General features: G+C 41.9%; 1 protein-coding gene across 1 annotated transcript in view; it reads right to left on the minus strand.

Annotated features, from left to right (window-relative positions):
* Positions 1–13968, minus strand: part of NUP93 (nucleoporin 93) — a 99249-nt gene extending 85281 nt beyond the window's left edge. Inside the window, exon 1 of the mRNA XM_010967316.3 lies at positions 13838–13968. The gene's annotated coding sequence lies outside the window, so the exon portion shown is untranslated. The remainder of the gene's footprint in view (positions 1–13837) is intronic.
* Positions 13969–21435: the final 7467 nt, after the last annotated feature.

The raw sequence follows: 21435 nt of genomic DNA on the forward strand, positions 1-21435 counted from the left end.
CATAAGGCAGTGGCAGTATAAATGGCATGAATTCAGATCACACGTGGTCCAGACTAGTGCTTTCCCTCTAAATAGCCAGACAAAAAACAGTATTTTAGAAGAAAGAGCCAGTTTTCAGGTGAACAAATTCCAAACTAAAAGAAGAAATATACATATAGGAAGAATTGTGCTACATAACTTCAGAGTAGAAAATAAGCTTGTTCCACGTCTGTCCGTCTGCGAGAAGAGAGAGATGTATAATACCGTATTTGGGGAAAACTGGATCTGTCCTGCACTCTAACTCAACCAGTGGAAATTAATTTACAAAGTTATTAAAGTTTCCAAATCTATACTTTGATGTAGTCATCATCCCATTTCATTAAAATTTTTAAATGTATGGTTACTTTCATAAATTTAAAGATAAATATCAATTTAGTCACAAAATATAGGAGTTAAACCAAACAAATACCAATTTTGACCCAAGATACTGAAAAGTGATCATGAAAATAAGCTCTGTCCAAAGAGAGAACTAAAATGATTGGGGGGAGGGGAGGCGTGAGGGTGAAGTCCAAGCTTTGCGTTGGGAAAATCTGGCCAGGACACATGTGGAGGTGGGATGCCAGCTGCACGTTTGGGGAGGTATGGAGGAAGGAGCCAGAAGAGGCCACACTGAGAACCCATGGAAGTGGGATGTGGAAAAATCAATGCGGCAAAACTGGGGCTGGACAGGAAAAGGCCAGCAAGGTAGACCCACGGCACCAGGACTCCTTTCTGCCAACAGTGACCCTGAGCCTGATTGCTGAGAGGCCTCTGGAAACAATGAAAGGTGCTTCAGAAAGCATCACAGTGCATCAGCACTCTGAGCAACAAACTGCTCTCCGTGCCTCTGAGCAGAAGTCCTACTGAGCCTCAACAGACCTCCTCAAACACCTGGGCAACTGTAAGCCTTAAAATGAAGGGCAAACTTACCACTGCTGTTAGAAGGCAAGACTGGTTATCCTCTGGCAAGGAGAGGGACAGAAACAAGGCTCCCGGGGTGCTGGTACCTTTTTTTTTTTTTTTTTTTTTTTAATTCTAGGTGCTGCTTAATAATGTGTTCACTTTGAGAACACTCATGGAGCTAGACTCATGACTTATGTACTCTTCTGATTGTGCATCAAACGTCAATAAAAAAAGTTCCCCCCAACTAACAAAGGACCATGACCCACTGTTTTTCAGAGGCTGCAGGCATGTTAGAAATGGTAGATGCTCTTAGTGGGAAGTTCCCAAGACCCAGACTTCTTCACCACACATAGAGGATGCTAAGAAAATTAACTAAAGGAAAAAATTAAAGCCCACAGCTTTATAGAGATAGCTCCTACCTATAGCTAAAACCAAGGGCTAGGCAGACTTTCATTTCCTCTAATTAGTCAGCATTCACCTGTCACTCAGTGTCCAAAAAAATGCTCCTTCCAGGCACATAAACATCCTTAACAAAGAGAAAAAAAGCCCCAAATTGCATATAGGATAAAAATGAACTTTAAAATGGTCATTTCCATATTCCCAATATAACCCTGTTAAATAATCAAGCCAGAAAAGAGTAGTGTAGTATAAGAAATAAATTTGTTCTTTGTCCCCAGGTTCCTGGCACAAAGCTTCTAAAACCCTTGGAATGCCTTGAAGTTAGGAGTTTTGGGGGTTCTTTTAAAATACCTTTACTGTGGTATAATTCCTGCATAGTAAACTACACATATTTCAGATGTACAATTTAATGAAATTTGACAGATGTATACAACAATAAAACTACCACCACAACTAAGACAACTAACATTTCCATCACTCCCCAAGAGGTGTAAATTTCCAACTCCTGATTTAACCCTTCCCACCTCCTTTACCCACTGGTAACCATAAGTTTGTTCTCTGTGTTTGTGAGTCTGTTTCTGTTTTGTAGATAAGTTCATTTGTGTCCTTTTTTTTAGATTCGACATATAAGCAATATCATATGGCATTAAGTTAGGAGTTTTTTGTAAATCACGAGAAGTCCCCTCTTAAGCACACCCAAGTTTATGTAAAAGAGGCAACTTGGAGGGGCTATGCTAGGTAGCCTCAGGATGGGGCTCGTCCCCAGAAAGGCCAAGTGATTAGAGGGTTGGAACTTTCAGCCCCACCCCCTTAACCTCTGGGAAGGAGAAGGGAGGGCTGCAGATTAAGCTCTATAAAAACTCTTGAATAATGAGGTCTGATGAGTTTCTGGGTTGGTGAATGCATCCACATGCTGGGAGAATGGCACAGCTCAGTTCCATAGGGGCAGAAGCTCCTGTGCTAAGGACTCTTCCGGACCACATCCTAGGTACTTCTTTATCTGGCAGTTCATCTGTATCCTTTATAACTAACTAGTGAATGTTAAGTGTTTCTCTGAGATTTGTGAGCTGCTCTAGTAAATTAATCAAACCTGGGGTGGTGGTGGAGGTGGTGACTGTGAGAACCTTTGATCAGCAGCCAGTTGGTCAGAAGCATAGCTAACAACCTGGACCTGGCAACTGGCATCTGAAGTGGGGAGGTGAGGGTGGGGGGTAGTGTGGTCTAATGAGGCTGAACCCTTAACCTATGGGATCTGACGCTATCTGCAGGTAGACAGTGTCAGAATTGAGTTAAATTGTAGGGTACCCAGCGGGTGTCCAGAGAATCTGAGACTTGCTTGATGTGTGAAAAATCCAAATATCTGGTGTCAGAAGTGGAGGTGCTGAAGTGTGAGAGGAAAGAAAACACAGGAAGAGTATTTTTCCCTTGTAAGTAGACACATAAATATTCCAACTGCTGAGCACTTCTAGACCACTTAAAATCAGGGTTCTCAGAGCAGCGCCTTCAGGATTTTGCAGGTGATCTGATTCCAGTCTCTCAGAGTATTCACATTTATTGTATTAAAATGACTACACATCTACTTTCTGGTATTAATTACCAGTTCATTAGTTGCTTTTCTTTTAAAGCATCAGTCACAAGTAGAACACGTCTTTTCACTTGCTTTGTGGATTCCCAAGCTGGAGAACCATGACTGTCTTAAAGCACACTGGATCATTCCAGAAATGGCTGTTACTAGTTCTCTTGACTCTAGCCTATGTTCCTTTCAGGATATTCTCCTGATAACAGGTGCCTGGAAAGACTGCAAGCTGACAGAAAACAAAGGAAAGTATGAAGAGCCTTACAGCCATCCATCCCAGACCTGTCTACCAAACTCTCCCAGTTTCTAGGCTTTGAGACTGGCATCTCAGGGCAAGGGTCACAAATTTTTTTTCTGTAAAGGGCTGGACAGTGAACATTTTAGGCTTTATGGGACAGTCTCCATCACAACTGCTCAACTCTGCCTGAAAGCAGATAATAGGTAAGCAAGCATGGCTGTGCTCCAATACAAATTAATCATAGCCACTCAAATTTGAATTTCATAAAATTTTCATGTGTCACGAAACAGTCTTCTTTAGATTTTTTCCAACAATTTAAAGATGTAAAAACTCTCCCCAGTCTCTCTGGCCCACAGTCCATAGTTTGCCAAGCCCTGGTTTGCTAAAGGTATCCAAGCTAGACCTGGTAAATAAATCCTAGTTGAGTTCTTACTAGCCTGCTCCAGTGCCCCTGGCAAACCCAACCTCACTGGGTCTTAGCAGTGAAAACACTTATAAAGATCAAATGACACAATAGGCCTATTGTCATTCCCCTTCCCTACTGAAGCTGTTTATTTGCACAGTATATTTGGAGGAAGAAACGTGTTTTGTAAATGATGAAATCTGTCCAATGTTCTTTTCACCTAAAGCACAGAATGCTAGTGGGAACTCACTCACTGCCCTTTGCGAGTACACCACAACATATTCAACAACCCATGTTGTTTTTCCTTTTCCTCATCACCCACAATCCAAACAGCCCAGTTATCCAAGAAATACCAAGGGCTGAGAAAGAGATGAAAGGATAAAGACAAGGCCATCTGTCTTTTCTTTAGTGTCAAAGGAATCTCTCTCTCGACTTGCATGGGGAGATGATACCAGCTACCTTTCCGGCAGGATGTCAATATACTCAAACAACACTTATTACCACTCACCATGGAATTCTAATTTTACCACATACCCAAAATTTATCTCTTTCAACTACAAAGATCCTGCAATCTAAAAAATGCATATTTAGCACTGCTATTTGTTTTTGGATGTTGTCAGAAGAGTGAATTTCATATATATCAGAGGAAATAACTGACACTGCAATTTATACTTTTTTTCAAAATGTACAACGTTATTCCTTTTTCCAATTATTTTTTAGTTTTAATATGACAGTAAATCCAAAAAAAATGTTTTAAACAGGATGGATAAACAGAAGACTGGGCTTTGAACCCATACATCTGGCTTGAATCTAGAATGTTCACTTAAGTTGATGGTGGGTTGATTTACCCCTGGAATAAAATCCAAATCTCCCCTCTTAATTTCCTCATCTCTAAAAAGGAGATGATAATGCCTACCTACTTCAGGGGGTTGATGATACACAGAAAGTATTTTATAAACTCTCCTGATTTATGTCACTGTAAAATGCTATTTTAGCCTTTTTCCAAAACTGCCAATTTGGCAACTTTTTGTCACTTAACTATAAATGTCTGCTGCAAAAAATCTTCTAGTAAATATATATGATACTAAATTACAGCTAATTTAATCACAACTTCATATCATTAAGAACTTCTGGAAGACAGTTATAATTTTTAAATTCCCCACTATCAAATATGGTTTTTTACTATAAATCCAAATTTCCACAATGAAGGTGTGATTCAAAAGAAATTCAGCACTAAATTGCAAAAGGCAATCTTGCCCTCAAACCTTCTTATTAATTAGACTGTAATAGGATTAAAACAAAGAACAGTGTTGAATGTTCAACACCAAGACTAACGAGGAAAGCCTCACAGGAGGTGTCAAAAGTTGAAGACTGGTTCTGTTCTCCTCTCTTCTTCTGAATATATAAACTATGGTTAAATGACAATATCATTCTACTTTCTACTTTGTACTATATCTGTCAGCTGTCAATTACAACAACAACCAAAAGAAAATTACATCCTAACAGGTACTATCGTTTCAGACACCTCTGGAAGAGGAAGGAAAAGAAGATTTAAAAAAAAAAAATGTGTTGTTGGATCATTCTTTACAGTCCTTAGAGACTAAGTAAAAGAGTTAGACATAGTCATTATTCAGAAGGTAGATTTTCAGAGAAAACAAAGAACTGAAATAAATTACCCTAGACAGAAGAGAAATGAAGACCTGGGTGATTCAGTACTAGTTCCGGCCTGGATGACTCAGAGTCTGCAGTAAGGAGTATGTGGTATCAGCTTTCCTGATACATAAACTAACACGTACTATTTCATCTTCAAAAGGCAAAGAGAAGTAACCTGGCATCACAAAGAAATGTAAAGTATCCAGACGGGCTACTTTCTGACCAACTTTCTGAGTAGAAGGCCTGGGATTAGAACTGTGGACCCCACCCTGGCTTTGCCCCACACCAGCCCTCTGACCCTTGAACTGGTCCTTCCTCGTCTCTGGAGACTAGTTTCACCACCAGTGAGATGTAGGGGTTGGCTCAGGTGATTTCTAAGGTCCTGTCTACCATGAAGAATCTATAAATGAGGGATATTTTAATTCAGTCTTTAAACTCACATAACAATGTGTCCTTGGAAGGAGCAGCTCTATTTTAGCAGTGATGAAAATTAATCTGTATATAGAACCTCAGGAATGATACCTGCCCAATATTACAGCTGGTATCAACAGGGACAGATCAACACATCTACCTCCAAAAGGCTTTGGCTCTGGCTCTTCTCTCTAAACCAATGGTTCTCAGCTAAGGGGCAGCTTTGCTCCCCTGGGAGCACTGGCAATTTCTAGAGACATTTCTGGTTGTCACAAAACGGACAGAGAGGCCACGTGCTACTGACATCCAGAGGACAGAGGCCAGGGGTGCTGCTAAACATCCTACAATGCCCAGCACAGCCTCCACAACAAAGAATTATCCAGCCCAAAATATCAATAGTGGCAAAGCTGAGAAACCCTGCTGTTAACTAAGGAAGGCTTCTAGTCCTCAGGGCCATAACACCAGCATCAAAGGCACCAGGAACCCTGGAAATACATGCATACTTTTTTTAAAAAAATAAGAAAAGCACTATAGCAGTTATCAGATTCTAATAAAAGTCTGAGTCCCTCGCCGCAAAACCGCCCCCCCCCCCCAATAATCTTAAAACCATTGTATATACAGAATTGTACCATTTGGTTTTTTTTATGGTGGTATAGTCATACCCTGGCATGCCAAACAGCAATGAAAAAGATCAGACTACAGCTACATGAAACAGTAGGGATAAATTTCACAGACATAACAGTGAACTTCAGCAGCAGATATCAAAAAAAGATGTACCGCACAATTCCATTTATATGGATTTTAAGAAAAGAAAAAACTAATCTGTGGTGCTAGAAATCAGAACACTGGTTATCCTGAGGGTTGGGGAATGACTGGGAGGGAGCACAACAGAACTTTCCTGGCACTATAGACTGAAACATGTCCCTCCAAAATTCATATGTTGAAGTCCTAACCCCTAATCTGATGGCATTTGGAGGAGGGGCCTTTGAGAGGTAATCAGATTTAGATAAGGTCACAAAGAGGGGACCCTCATGGTGGGATGAGTACCCTACTAGGAAGAGACACGAGAAAGCTCCTTCTTCTACCTCCCACCCCCACTCTACACACACATTCACCCAGGAAAGAACATGTGAGCACATTCAAGATGGCGGCCATCTACAAGCCAGGTAGAGGGTCCTCACCAGAACCAAACCACATGACATGCTGGTCTGACTTACAGCTTTCAGAGCTGTGAAAAAACAAACTTCTGTTGTTTAAGCCACTCAGGCTATGGTAGTTTATACGGCAGCCCAAGCTAAGATCCTGGGGTATTGGAAATATTCTATATCTCAACATGGGTGGTAGTCACATGAGTGAATAAATATTTAAAAATTCATTAAGCTGCTTTCTCTTTCTACACACACAGGCTCGCGCACACACACACAGGTTTGTTCACAGATAGCATTCAGAAGAAATAGCAAGAAACATAACATCAACACAGCAAGAAACTTAGCATTACCTGCAGAGAGAGAGCAAAGCTATGAGTGGGAGATTTCTACTTTCCACTTTATACCCTCTGTCAATCTGAATTTTTTCCCGTAAGTGTACATGACCTTTTCAAATTTTAATAACTTATTCATTTAAAAACTGCTCTAAACTCCCTGTTTCAGAGTGTTTGTCTCACCACTGCCCAGAATCCTGGATGGCAATGAATGTAAAGTCCACACCCCAGCTCTGCTTCTTGCACTCATACTCCAACCCTGGAGTCCCCAGGCACTGCCTGCGCATTTCCACTCAAACCCATAACTGTCACACCCAGTATGTCTCAAAGTGCAGTTATCCACCCACAACCACCACCACCATCATCAGCTGCCCTCCCAACACCCCCATCCCTGACCTGTGCCCTGGCTTCTCTCAGATTCTAACTCTCCCTTCCCCTTGCCTCTGTATGTGACCTTGGATTGTTTCTTTACAGGTATTCTCCGCTCTCCAGACTCAAGAACCAAAACATATGCAGATACATTTTCGAGAGAAAGCAGGTAGCTATTATTCCTCATTATCCAAACTACTGCTACTCCCTAACAAAATCTCAGGAAACCAAAGACCATAGATTCAGACAACATATATCCCTCACTCTCCAAAACTCTCATAACCTAAACAGATTTAGATAGCAAGGGATGTTTTATTTTTGCAGTGTCTTCTGTTGCTTCTTTTCTTTTCCCAGCTTTATTGAGACATAACTGACATATAACACTGTATAATTTTAAGGCATACACAATGATCTGATAGACATATATACTGCAAAATGATTAGCACAATAAGGCTAGTCTAACTGTTGCTTCCATCCACATCACCACACAAGACCAGACTTCAATCTCTTCCATCTTGCTAGATGTGCGCACTTCTTCTAGTCCCTCCCAACGCACACCACTCTGTGCACTGTGGTCATCATCACTTTCCCTATGTTGCTCCTGCTCAAAAGCTCTCAATGCCTCCCATTCACGGGATCTAGATGCAGCACTGCTCTTAGGGAAACCCTGCGTAGTTACCTGATGTACTCTGTCCCTGGCCATCCTCGTACATCTCTGCTCTGTGCCCTTGCTCACGCCATTTTTTGCAACCAGGAACATCTACTCATCTTCCACTGCACCCCTGAGATCCAGCCAGGAACTCTACTCTCTAGCTGGGTGACTTCGAGCAAGTTAATTACTCCCTCTGGGCCTTGCTTGTAAAATGGATAAACAGTTGTACCTCCCTTGCCTGCCACCCAGTAACCACTCAAATATTAGCTATCATTTTTACCACCAATTCAAGTCCTACCTACCAAATGGTTTCCTCGATCCCCATCCCACAGGAATCTCCCCTCACTGAAACTCTCTAGTCCATTTATTTATCTGCCTTGCACGTTTCTACACAGCCAATCCTCTGTTTTTGTGCTCCACAGGGTTTCTGCAGCCTCCTTATTTCACTCTGGAGCTCTTACAGAGCTATTTTTGTCAATGTACAGTTGTTTATGTGCCGTTTTTGTTGTTTTTGTGGGGGGGACAAGCATCAGGACCTCTTACTCTGCCATCCTGCTGACATCATTCTCATTTCCCTTGTATTATTGTCTATTAATATTCTCTCCCAAACAGCTTAAAGTATTTTACAGCTTTACTTAAAAAAAAAAAAGTATCTCCAACAGTGCCCTTAAACAGCAGCTAGATCCTCAATATAGTCACTGCCAGAATAACCTTCTACAAACCTCCAAACTGTCTAATGACTCACTTTCTAAATTCTTATGTTGACCTTGTAAAGTCCACCAAAGTTAGAGCCCCATCTTCCTTCTTTCCTTCATTCATTTAAGAAATACTTATTGAGCATCTACCACATGCTAGGTACTATTTGTGCAAAGCAATGGGGATGGAGCTGTGGAAAAACCAGACGAGGTTCCCAGCTTCAGGGAGCTGATGTCTGTTACAAGACAGACAGTAAAAAAGAATAAACAAATAGACAAATGATGCCAGGTGTTGACAAGTGCTACAAAGGAGATAAAATAGGAGGATGTGGCAGAGTGGACTGTTTAACTGCTTTAGCTGGTGTGTTCTGAAAAGCTTCTTTTAAAGGGAAACCTTTGAGCAGAGACCTGAATGAAGTAAAGGAGGTGTGCTATGTAGGTATTTGGGGGAAGAATGTTCATGTCAAGGAAACAGTAAATACAAAAGCCCCAAGGCAGAAGTGTATTTTGCAGAAGTGTACTGAAGAGCAGGAAGCCACATGGCTGAAGCACATAATCCTGGGCAAGGGTGGTGGGAGAAGGGGTCGGGGCAGGGTCAGATCATGTCAGCTTCCCAGCACCAGGTAAGGACTTTGGATTTCAGTCTAGGTGTGATGGTAGCCAGTGAAGGCGTGAGCCTTCTCTAAGGTTCACTTCCACTGCTGTGCACAGAACAGACTTCGGGTTGGGGTCAGGAGGACAAAGTAAGACCAGGGAGGCCAGTCAGCAGGCTATTCCATCACCCAGATGTAATACATGAGACTGGCATGGACCAGGGTGATAGTGGGGGAAGAGACAAAAAATGGTCTGATTCATGTGTGTATTTTAAGAGAAGATTTAGTGTAGATATGAATGGCTAATGTGAGAGGAGAAAGAAGTCAAGCATAATGCCAAGGTTTTAGGCCTGAGTTACTCAGACAGTGAAGACACCATTTACCGAAATGAGGAAGACAGGGAAGGGAGTAGGCTTGGACATCAGAGGGCTGCCATGAGGATGGCATTAGATTATACAAGTAAAGCCCATGGCAGAGACTCGCACACAGCCAGAGCTCAGGAAGTGATGGCTGTCCTTTTATCCACTGTCACTGGTTCCTTCTCCTAGAATTTAGATCTCTTCTTCCCTAAAATAATTTCTCATCAATAGGGAAAACTGGATGAGTACAGAGAACCCTGTCCTATCTTGCATATTTTCTATAAATCTGAAACAATTCTAAAATAAAAAGTTCATTTAAAAAAAATTCTCAACACCGTCCTCCTCTGTCTCCCACTCACTTCACAAAGAGATAGCCATCCTTTGTCACATCTCACTCGCTGATCACCAACCGCAATCTAAGTTCTGCTTGCCTCCCTCCCATCTCCTGAATTCCTCAGCACTCACCAATGACCTAACTGCCAAATCCAATGGACTTTCATTCTTTCCTTTCTCACAGCCTTCGACACCCTGACCATTCCTTTCTTCCTGAAACTCTCTTTCCCTTGACTTGGAGATGCCACCTTCTCCTGGTTCTCCTCCTGCTTCTCCAGCTCCTCCCTCCCAGTCTCCTCTGCTGTGGTTTCTGTACCTACCCACCCCTCAAATGCCAAGCCTCTACCCTTGGACCTCCTCTTCTCCCACTATATATTTCTCTGGGTAACATCTACCTGGGCCATGGCTTCAACTACAATGAACTCCATGGCTACAACTACCAGAGGCCATTAATCTTCCACATGGCTACAGACATCTCTGAATCTGTTCACATACACATGTGCTACAACAGAACCACACATACTCTTGAGCATGGAGAGTCAGAAGGCACAATGCTGCCCTGACCCAGAAAGTCCATCCAAGGACCCCTGGGGTCTCTCTGGGCCCAGGCAAGGACCCTGATCTATCAAAACAAACGTGACTTCCACACATCTATGCTCAGCCTAGCTCTATCCCCAGGCCAGTATTTCCACTGTCTACCTGACATCTCTACACCTGGCTGACCAATGGGTGCCTCAAACTATACATACTCCAAACACCTCACTTCTCTCTCCTCTTAGCTACCACCTCCATCACCAGCCTCACTATTTCCCCCTCCTGCATTTCCATTCTCTCTTGGTAAAACAATCAGCACCCAATCAATTCAGCCAGAAACCACCTGGGAGTCACCTCAGGCTCTCCCGAGCATCCAGCCAATCTCCAGGTCTACCTCTCAAACCTTTTGCAAAGTTGAATGCTCATCTCCTTTGCCCCCACTCTAACCTCATGCTTTTCTCCTCATTACCTCAACAGTCAGTCTTCTAATCGACCCTCCCCTTGGCCAGAGAGGTCTTTCTGAAATGTTCCCCCTGCCTTTATCCCCATGGGACACCTTCCATCCCCTACAGGAGGAAGGGCTCATGCTTTGACACAGCCAAACAGGGTACCCTCCAAAGAATGGGCACTGTCACCCTTACCATCCTCATCTCCTTCTGCCCTTCCCCCAAAGATATCTGAGCAATTTGCTACTCCTTGGGGTGCCTCATGCTGCTTCCTCCCTTCAAACCCCGGCACATGCAGGAGCACACCTTACTATAACACAAACCTACCCTGTCTCACGGGAACTCCTATGTATCTTGCAAAGTCAGCTGGGACAGTCCTACCTACCCGAAACCCCTTCCACACTATTCTGAACCTTATTACTATTCTTTCCTGGACAGTTGGAAGGGTTGTGATGATTTCCTCCCAAGTCTGTCTCCCTTTCTACATGGAGAATTCCTATAGGGTAAGGTCCACAGACTGCTCAGCTAGAACCCTCAGCTGCTAAGCTTGGCACATAAAAGGTACCAAATAAATGTGTACTGGATAAAGTGACCTGTTCCTGAACACACCTCGGATCCTCACCTCGGGGTCTTTACTCTGATAACTCCCTCTCCTTGGCACATCCATCTTTCCCTCTACCTTATTTTGTACTTAATTCCATCAAGAAGCAGGTTCAGACCCTCGAGTTCACCACATCGCCAATGTTCCCACCTTGTGGTATCTGCACTTGCTGCTCTCCTTCCAGGAGTGCTCTTCCTCTAGATATACCCCTCTCTGATTTCAGTCAGGTCTTTGTTCAGATATCCTTGTCCTCTTTTTAAAAAACAGCCCTGACACTACATGTTACACCTGTGTGTTTACTGCTGGTGGTGTGCTCGACAGAGACAGCAGCTCAGTGATCACATGCCTCTCATTCACCACTGCATCCTCAAGCCTGGAATGGTGCCAGGAGCATGGATTTACTTCCTGTTTATTGAGCACCTACTGTATGCCAGGTCTAGGTGCTGGGGATACATTAGGGAACAAAACAGATAAAAGTCCTCCTTTCACCTTCTAGAGGAGGAAAACAAGAAATACACAAGCTAAACAAGTAAAATATAAGAACAACTAAAGTGATAAAGGAAGATAGGAAGTGGAGGAAGCCTCACCAGGCGACCCTTGAATAAAAACTTGAAAGTGAGCAGATCATATGAATACTGAACCGCAAGCACAAGGGTCCTGAGACTAAAGCATGTCTGCCACGTGGAAGGGGAGGGTACCAGAAAATAAAAGTGGGAAAGTAAGAGGGGGTCAGATTATGTAAAGCCTTATAGCTCACTGTAAGGAGTTCATCTCTAAAAGAAATGGGGACCCAGTAGAAGGTTTTTTAAGTAAACGAGTGACATAATCTGACTTGTGTTTGAAAAGGATCCTTCTAGTTACTGTGTTGAAAACAGGGTCCAGGGCAGAAGCCAGGAGACCAGATGGGAGACTATTTCAATAACCCAGGTGACAGGTGTTGATGATTCGGCCTAGGGTGTCAAGCAATGAATGTGGAGTAAGAAAGAAAGCAGTCAAGGATGACTCAAAGGTTATTGGTCAGAGCCTTTTACATCACTGAGAAGAGGGGGAAGAATACAGCAAGAAGAGAAGTCTGGGAAGAGAGGTGGAGGGGAGCTTGCTAGCCCTATCTTGACATGTTCAGTTTGAGCTCCCAACCAACAATCTTAGTGGAGATATTAAGTAGGCAGCTGGATATAGGTCAAGAATGAAGCCCAGGCTGGAGATATAAATGTGGGATCTGTTAGCCTAATTTATAGGTATTTAGAACTATGGGCCTTGAGTGGGATCACCATAAATAAAAACTGAAAATGTCTCAAACACAAATGCACAAAGAACAGGTGAAAGGAAGAAAAAAACTACGATGCCCAAGGACACCCTCTCACGTCCCTCAAAAAGAACAGAAACGTGACCCTTACTCATGCTGAAAGACATTTCGGTAAAAAACAAAACAAAAGCAAAAAACCTCCTCACACCTGACAAGAGGAGCAAATCCCGACCAGCGGCTGTCAATGGGTCGTCCAACCTTTGAAAAAAAGACCCCTGTGGTAGGCCTCGTAATTTTTAAAAAAGAGACCCAGTAAACGTAAGCACTGCCTTTGCAGAGGATGGGGTGTTGTGAGTGCAGAGAATGAGCAGGCCATCTCCAGGTTCTAATCACCAGCATTTCCCTGGGTGGTAAGGAGCATTCCCCTGGATGCAGAGGAGATAGGCCAAGGCTCACAAGATCGTCACCCTCGCCCCAAAGATCCCTCTCCTCGGAGGGCAACGTCTCCCTACAGGGTGTATGCTGAGGGGCGAGCGAGTTGGAAGGGCGCGGTCAAGGAGGTGGTCAAGCGGATTGCGGTGGTGGGGAGGGGTGGCCGATCCAGCATAGGGTGGGCTCCCGGGGCAGCGGTGGGCGTGGCGCACCGTGGCAGAGCGCTGTAGTGGGGGAGGAGGGCATTCGGAAGGCCGTGGCTCCGTATTCAGAAAGAGGACAGAGAGCAGGTACTCCCCGACCGCAGCTCTACGCTATAATAGTGGGCGGTTCGGCAGGGCGCTGTCGCCGGCGTCAGGCATGCCGGCTGCCATGAGGCGAACGGGAAGTGTGAGCAGCACGGCTCCGAGCTGGGGACCGGACCCCGCCCAGCCACGGGGCCCTGGGTTCAAGGACATGACCTGAGCAGGAAGGACGCGGCCTCAGACACCCTTACCTGGCGCTGCAGCCGTGTCGCCGCTCAGGTCCCGGCTGAAGAACGCGGCCGCCGCTTCTCGCGCCGCTCGCCCGCGCCTCCTGATTGGTCAAGGCCGGCCTTCCCAGAAGGCCCCGCGCGGCGCGCCGCCAAATGAACTTTATGGAGACCCGTGGAGGAGGACACGGACACCGGCGGGATTGGGGGCGGGGCGGGGCGGGGTGGGGGCGGGGCTTTGGGCTGAGTTGTCACTCCCTGCACGCCCGCGACCACCGCCCTCACCCCTCCCACGTGGTTAGAGTCGGCACTGGCCTGAGAAAGCGATTCCGTAATTCCTGCGCGGACTTCTTACCCTTTACTGAGCGCCATCCGAGTGCCAGGCACTATTCTAGGTACTGGGGGCAAAGTGGAGACCACGACAGACAATATCCCTCCCCTAATGGAGTTCTCAGACTGGTGGGAGAAACAAAAAATAACAAATCACTGTCAGTTTGTCAGGAAGGTAATGATGAAAATAGCAGGGTGATGGGGGAAAGAACGCCTGTGTGGTCAGGGAAGGCCTCTGAGGAGGTGACGGCTGAGCTGAAACATGAATGATGAGAAAGTGTCAGCCTTGCATAGTCTTGGCTGCAGAACATTCCAAGTAGAGGGAACAAAACTGAAGACTCCAGGGGAAACAAGCCTGGTATTTGAAGAATAGAAAGAAGGGGAGTATGACTGGCAGAAGATGATTGAGGACAGGTGGGGTAAGACTCACAGTTGGCTGGGGCCAGACTTTGCAGGTCCTTTGGGCCATGGCAAGAAAGTTGAAGTTATTCCTCATACAAATGGAAGCCGCTGGAGGGTTTGAAGCAGGGTTGTGACATGAGCTGGCTTACCTTTGTAGATGATCCCTCTTGCCCTCTGGGTGGAGAATGGCCAGTAGGCAGCAGGAAGGAGCAAGAAGACTACTGCTTTGTCCAGCACATAAGGATTGTGGGACTAGGATTGTAGCAATGCCCACTCGTGCAACATACATTAGTGCTCACTATGTGCCCCAAATGAATAAGGCCCAGTCCTTATGATCTGCTGAGGACGCAGGTCCATAAAGAGTGCATTTCAATTTAATGTGCAAAGTGCATGACAGAACTATGTAAGGATGGTAAGGGAGTTTAACCCATTCTGGGGAGTTGAAACTCAAGGAGGCCTTCACAGGGGAAGTGTCACATTAACTGAGCCATTAGGATGAGTAGGGCTTAGACTGGCAAAGAGCGAAGGGAGGTTTTTTCCTGGCCTAGGAAAATGGAGTAAGCAAAGGTAGAGAGGTGAGAAATAGTGCTCTCTCCACTCTCACTGCTACTTTTGCTGGAGCAGTCATGGAGGACCTCTCTGAGGAGATGGCATTTGAGCAGAGAACTGAATCTTTGAAGGAGCAGCCATGTGGAGACAGGATCAGCAAGTGTCATGGTTTCTGGGACAGATGGGATTTCAAAGCACACTCTCTACTTCCACCAAAATAAAACAAATTCACCCAAAACAACAAAACTCCAAGCCCAAATGGCTTGATTGGTGAACTGTTTCAAATATTTAAGGACAAAGAGAAAGTGTATAGCTCAGTGGTAGAGTGCATGCCTAGCATGCTTAAGGTCCTGGTTTCAATCCCCAGTACCTCCAAGAAAAAAAAAAATCTAATTACTGCCCCCTCAGAAAACAAACTACAAATATTTAAGGGCAAAATAACACTAATCTGACACAAACTCAGAGAATAGAAAAAATGTGAACACTTTCCAGATTGTTAGATGAGACCTTTATAACCTTGAACCCAAAACCTGGCAGAACCTTACTAGAAAAGAAATAGGACAACAACTGTAGTAAACATAAGACAAAGATGACAAGAGACAAAAAAGGGCATTATATATTAATAAAAGTTTCAATATACAAGAATATATAACAATTATAAACATTTGCATACCTAATAACAGACCAGAGAAATATATGAAATAAAAACTGACCATATGAAGGGAGAAATAAATAGCTCTACAATAATAGTCAAAGACTTCCATACCCTAGTCTCAATAAAGGATAGAATAACCAGACAGAAATTAAGTAAGGAAATAGAGGACTTAATCCATAGACCAACTAGATATGACATACAGAACAACAGCAGAATACACAATCTTCTCGTGTATCCATGAGATATTTCCCAGGATAGACCATATATTAAACCACAGATTTAAGTCTCAATAGATTTTAAAAGACAGATATCATACAAATTATCTTCTTCAGCCACAGCAGGATGAAATTACAAATCAACAGAAGTAAAACTGGAAAACTTTTTAATTTGTGGAAATTAAACAATATACTCTTGAACAACTAATGATCAAAGAAGAAATTACAAGAGAAATTTAAAAATACTTGAATTTTCTAGAGATGAATGAAAACACACAACATAGCAAAACTTCGGGATGTAGTAAAAGAAGTAAGGGGGAAATTTATAGCTATAAACACTTATATTTAAAAAACAAGTAAGATTTCAAATCAACAACTTAACTATACACTTGAAGGAACTAGAACAAGAACCAAAAAATAGCAGAAGGAAGGAAATGATAAATATTAGAGCTGAGATCAATGAAACAAAGAATAGAAAAAATTAATGAAACCAGAAGCTGGTTCTTTGAAAAGATCAACAAAATGGACAAAACTATAGCTACTATATGTAGCTATATATACTAAGAAAAAATGAGAGAAATTTTAAATTACCAAAATCAAATATGAAAGTGAGGACATTACTATTCTACAGAAATGAGGATGATATGAACACTATGAACAACTGTACCCCAATAAAGTGGATAACCTAGATGAAATGGACAAATTCCTAGAAATACCAAGACTAAATCAAGAAAAAATTAAAAATCTGAGTTGACCTATAATTACTAAGGAGATTAAATCAGTCATCAAAATTCTCTCAATAAATGCCTTGGATCCAATGACTTCACTGGTGAATTCTACCAAACATTTAAAGAACTAGTACCAGTCTTTCTCAAACTATTCCAAAAAACTGGAGGAGAGAGAACACCTCCTGACTCATTCTATGAGACCAGTATTACTCTGATACCAAAGCCAGTCAAAGATACCGCAAGTAAAAATTCTCAACAAAATACTAGTAAACCAATTTCAGCAGCATATTAAAAGGATCATACACCATGACCAAGTATGATTTATTCCTAGAATGAAGCATGGTTCAATATATGAAAATCAGGTAATGTAATATACTACATTAACAGAATGAAGGAGAAAAATCACATGATCATCTCAATTGATGCATAAAATATATTCAACAAAATTCAACACCCTTTCATCATAAAAATCATTTGGCAAACCAGGAACAGAAGGAAAGTACTTTAACATAATAAAAGCCATATATGAAAACCCCACAGTAAACAGCATACTCAGTGGTGAAGAGCTGAAAGCTTCTCCTTTAAGATCAGGAACAAGGAAGGCAGAGATGCTTGCTTTTGCCACTTCTATTCCACATAGTACTGGAAGTTCTAGCCAGAGCAAGAAAAATAAAGGTAAGACATCCAAATCAAAAAGAAGGAAGTAAAATTATTTCTGTTCACAGATGATAGGATCTTATATGTAGAAAACTCTAAAGATTACACACACACACACACACACACACACACACACACACACACACACAAACTGTTGGAATAAACAAATGAATTCAGCAAAGTAGCAGGATAAAAAGTCAACATAAAAACCAGTCACATATCTATACACTAACAATGAAAAATCTGAAAACTACAAAAATAATTCCATTTACAATAGCATCAAAAATCATTTAGAAATTAACTTAACCAAGAAGGTGAAAAACTTGCACAATGAAAACTACAAAATATTGCTGAAACAAATTAAAGAAGACATAAGTAAAAGGAATCAAACTCATGTTCATGGACTGGAAGACTTAATATTGTTAAGATGTCAGTATTACTCAAAGAGATCTACTGATTCAGTGCAATCCCTATAAAAATTCCTATGACATTTTTTGCTGAAGTAGAAAAACTTATCCTTTATGGAGTTTCCTTAAAAACTAAAAACACAATTTTCACATGATCCAGCAATTCCATTTCTGGGTATATACTCCAGAGAATTGAAAGCAGGTCTCAAAGTGACATTTGTACACCCGTGTTCATAGCATTATTCACAATATCTGAACTGTGGAAGCAACCCAAGTGTTCAATGATGGATGAATGGGTAAGCAAATGTATATATTAACAATGGAATATTATTCAGCCTTTAAAAAGGAAGGAAATTAAGATATATGCTATAACATGGATGAACCTTGAGGACATTATACTAAATGAAATAAGCCAGTAACAAAAGATAAATACTGTATAATTCCACTTATTCTTAGGGTACCCAAATTAATAGAGATATAAAGCAGAATAGTAGTTGCCAGGAGCTGGGGAGTGGGGGTGGGAATGGGGTTTTTGTTTAATGGGTACAGAACTTCAGTTTTACAAGGTGAAAAGAGTTTTGGAGGTGGATGGTAGGGATGGTTGCACATTATGAAATTATTTAATACCACTGAACTATACACTTGAAAATGGTTAAGATGGTTAATTTTATGCTGTGTATATTTTACCACAATTTTTAAAAATGTTTTTAAGGTTGTGGAGCAACTGAGACCATCATATACTGCACAGTAGTTGTAAAAAGGAACACTCACTTTGAAAAACTGGCAAAATATATTAAAGCTAAATACACACATACTCTGCGATTCAACAGTTCTATGTATGTATGTATGTATGTTTTATATATTGTCTGTCTATCTTTCTATCTCCAGCATAAATGTATACATATTTTCACCAAAGCCATGCACAACAGTGTTCATAGCACCATTATCTGTATTAACCCAAAAGTGGAAACTACTCAAATGTCCATTAACAGAAGAATGGATGAATAAATTTGGTGCTGTCATATAACAAAATACCGCAGTAACTAAAAGAAGGAACTACATCCACATGTAACAACATGAATGAATTTCACAGACATAATAGATAGCAAAAGAAGCCAGAGCCAAACATATGACTCCACTTATATAAAGTTCAAATCAGACAAAACTAATCTATGGTGACAGTTGTCAGAGCAGTGATTATTTTGAAGGGAGGAAGGGTTGTCAACTAGACAGGGAAATGAGACAATCTTCTGATGTCTGTTAATGTTTCTTAATCTGGATGCTGAGTGCATGGATGTATTCACTTTTTAAAAATTCATTGAGATGCACATTTAAGATTTGTGTATTTTACCACACATATATTATTCATTATACTACAATAAATTTTTAAAAAGTAAAATATGCCCTTCGCTGTGGAATATTCAATATTTTTGCCACCCAGAATTTATATCACTTCATTTCCCTCAACTATTTGCAGTCTAGATCCTGTTTCATTTCTTTGGTCTTCCCTATAATCCCAAACATGCGGTACGTGGAAGGAAAGCAAGAAATATTTCTTAAATGACAGACGGAATCCAGCTCCACAATTGCCCCCTATCTCGAGCTAATGCTGCTTGAGATGGGTTCTTAGTGGGTGGCAGCAAATTACATAATGCTTTGTGATCTGTGGCTGAGTGATCAGCAATATTCTTTAAAAGTCATTAAAAGCTTAAAAGAGAAGCATCTTACTCTGCACTTCAGATGAATCTAATTTTAGCTGCACAAAAGGTGACTTAGCATTATCAGAGATGGCAAATTATCAGAGATGGCTTTGACTACAACACTAGCTCTTGTGTGGTCACAATCAGTCAGATCTACCAGAAGTCCTGTGCTAAGGATGCTGAGAGCAGGTCCAGGCTCAGCAGAGGAACACTGAGATTGTTTGGTGTGTCAGGATGTTCGAGCTCCAAATAACCAATTGAAATCGACCTGAACAATAAGGAAATGTGCTATTAACCTAATTAGAAGTTTGGCAGTGGATGTCAGGTTGGTTGATTCAGCAGCTCACAGTCTCCAAGGACTTTTCCATCTCTCTGCTGTGTCATCCTTGGTGTGAACTCCATCTTGGAGTAGTAAAGATCTTGCTGATCAAACAGGATAGATAGCTGTTAGCTTATAAAATGGTTCATATTCCTTGGGCTCTGTCAGAGTTCTTGACAGACACGGGATATTTAAAGATATTCTCTCCAGCTGGGATCTATTAAACAGTAAACAAAGTAAATTAAGACCATGGCAATCATTAAGCGCTGTATGCAATACCCTGTGCTAATGATCTCTGCAAGATTCTTCTCATTTAATCCTCACAGGGGCCCCTTTGAGAGAGGTGCTATTGACAGCCCCATTTTAAGCTGCAGAAAATGAGCCTAGAATTAAGTGGCTTACTCAAGGCCATATGGTGAGCCCAGCCCAGAACAATGATTGAAACATGACCCCAGACCCCATGTTCCATACTAAATCCCATCTTCTCTCACAATAATACACTCCCTACCCTGTAGAGGGCGCCATGGCTGAAAGGTGACCAGCCTGGTGAAGATGTAAAGCAACTAGAATTCTCATACACTGTTAGAATATAAATTTATACAACCACTTGGTAAAACTAGCAATTTTTAAAAAAATTTAAACACACACATACCCTATGACCCAGACTTACTACTCCTAGCTATTTACCCAAGAGAAACAGAAACATTTACACAAAAACACTTTTACAGAAATGCTTATAGCAGCTTTATTCCTAATAACCGAAAACTGGAAACTACCCAGGTATCCATCAACTGGAGAATGAATAAACAAAGTGTGGTAGAGCTGTGGAGTGGAATACTATTCAGCAACAAAAAGGAAGAAACTACAATTTCTGTGTTGCTATAAATGGACTTCAAAAGCCACTACGCCAACCGAAAGCCAGACATACAGGAATACATACTCCACGATTCTTCTTGTATCAAGTTCAAGAACAGACACAACTAATCCATGGTGATGGAGGTGAGAGTGATTGTTCCCTGGAAGTGTTGACTGGCAAAGGCACAGGGAACTTTCTGGGGTGCCAGAAATATCCTTTCTTGATCTGAGTAACCATACAGGTGTACACGTCTGTAAAAATGTATTGAGCTGTACACTTAAGATTTGTGTACTTTACCAGGTGAAATTATCTCTCAGTGAAAAGATAATGAACTTCAAATGAAAGAAAAAAGTGATTCACACTAATATTGCACTTGAACCTTGCAGCAACTCAAGGGTAGGCAGGGCAGGGCTGATTATCATCATGCATCCTGTGGGAAACCTAAACTCCAGGAGGATTAAATGATTTACCCAAGGTTACAGAGGGGAGTAATGGCAGATCAGAGCCTTCCTTCAAGTCATCTGATATCAAGGCCAATGTTTTCTGGTCCAAAAAAGCCTCAGAGGTGAACTTAGAAGCCTTCATGAACTGTAATAAGAGCTACCCAGTGAAGTCCTTAAATAGACTTCCCTGCCAAGTTTCTGAATTGGGGTTGGAACAAATCCCACACTCTCATTAATCAGCAGCTAACTATCAGATGACATCGTGAAGGTGGTAGGATTTTTTCAACATCTGGTTGTTTTATTTGTTATTAAACATACTGACTGTTGAGTGAAAAAAAAAAAACCCATCCTACACATCTCT

This window comes from Camelus bactrianus, chromosome 9 (genome assembly GCF_048773025.1).
Source record: "Camelus bactrianus isolate YW-2024 breed Bactrian camel chromosome 9, ASM4877302v1, whole genome shotgun sequence".
Taxonomy (NCBI): Eukaryota; Metazoa; Chordata; class Mammalia; order Artiodactyla; family Camelidae; genus Camelus; species Camelus bactrianus.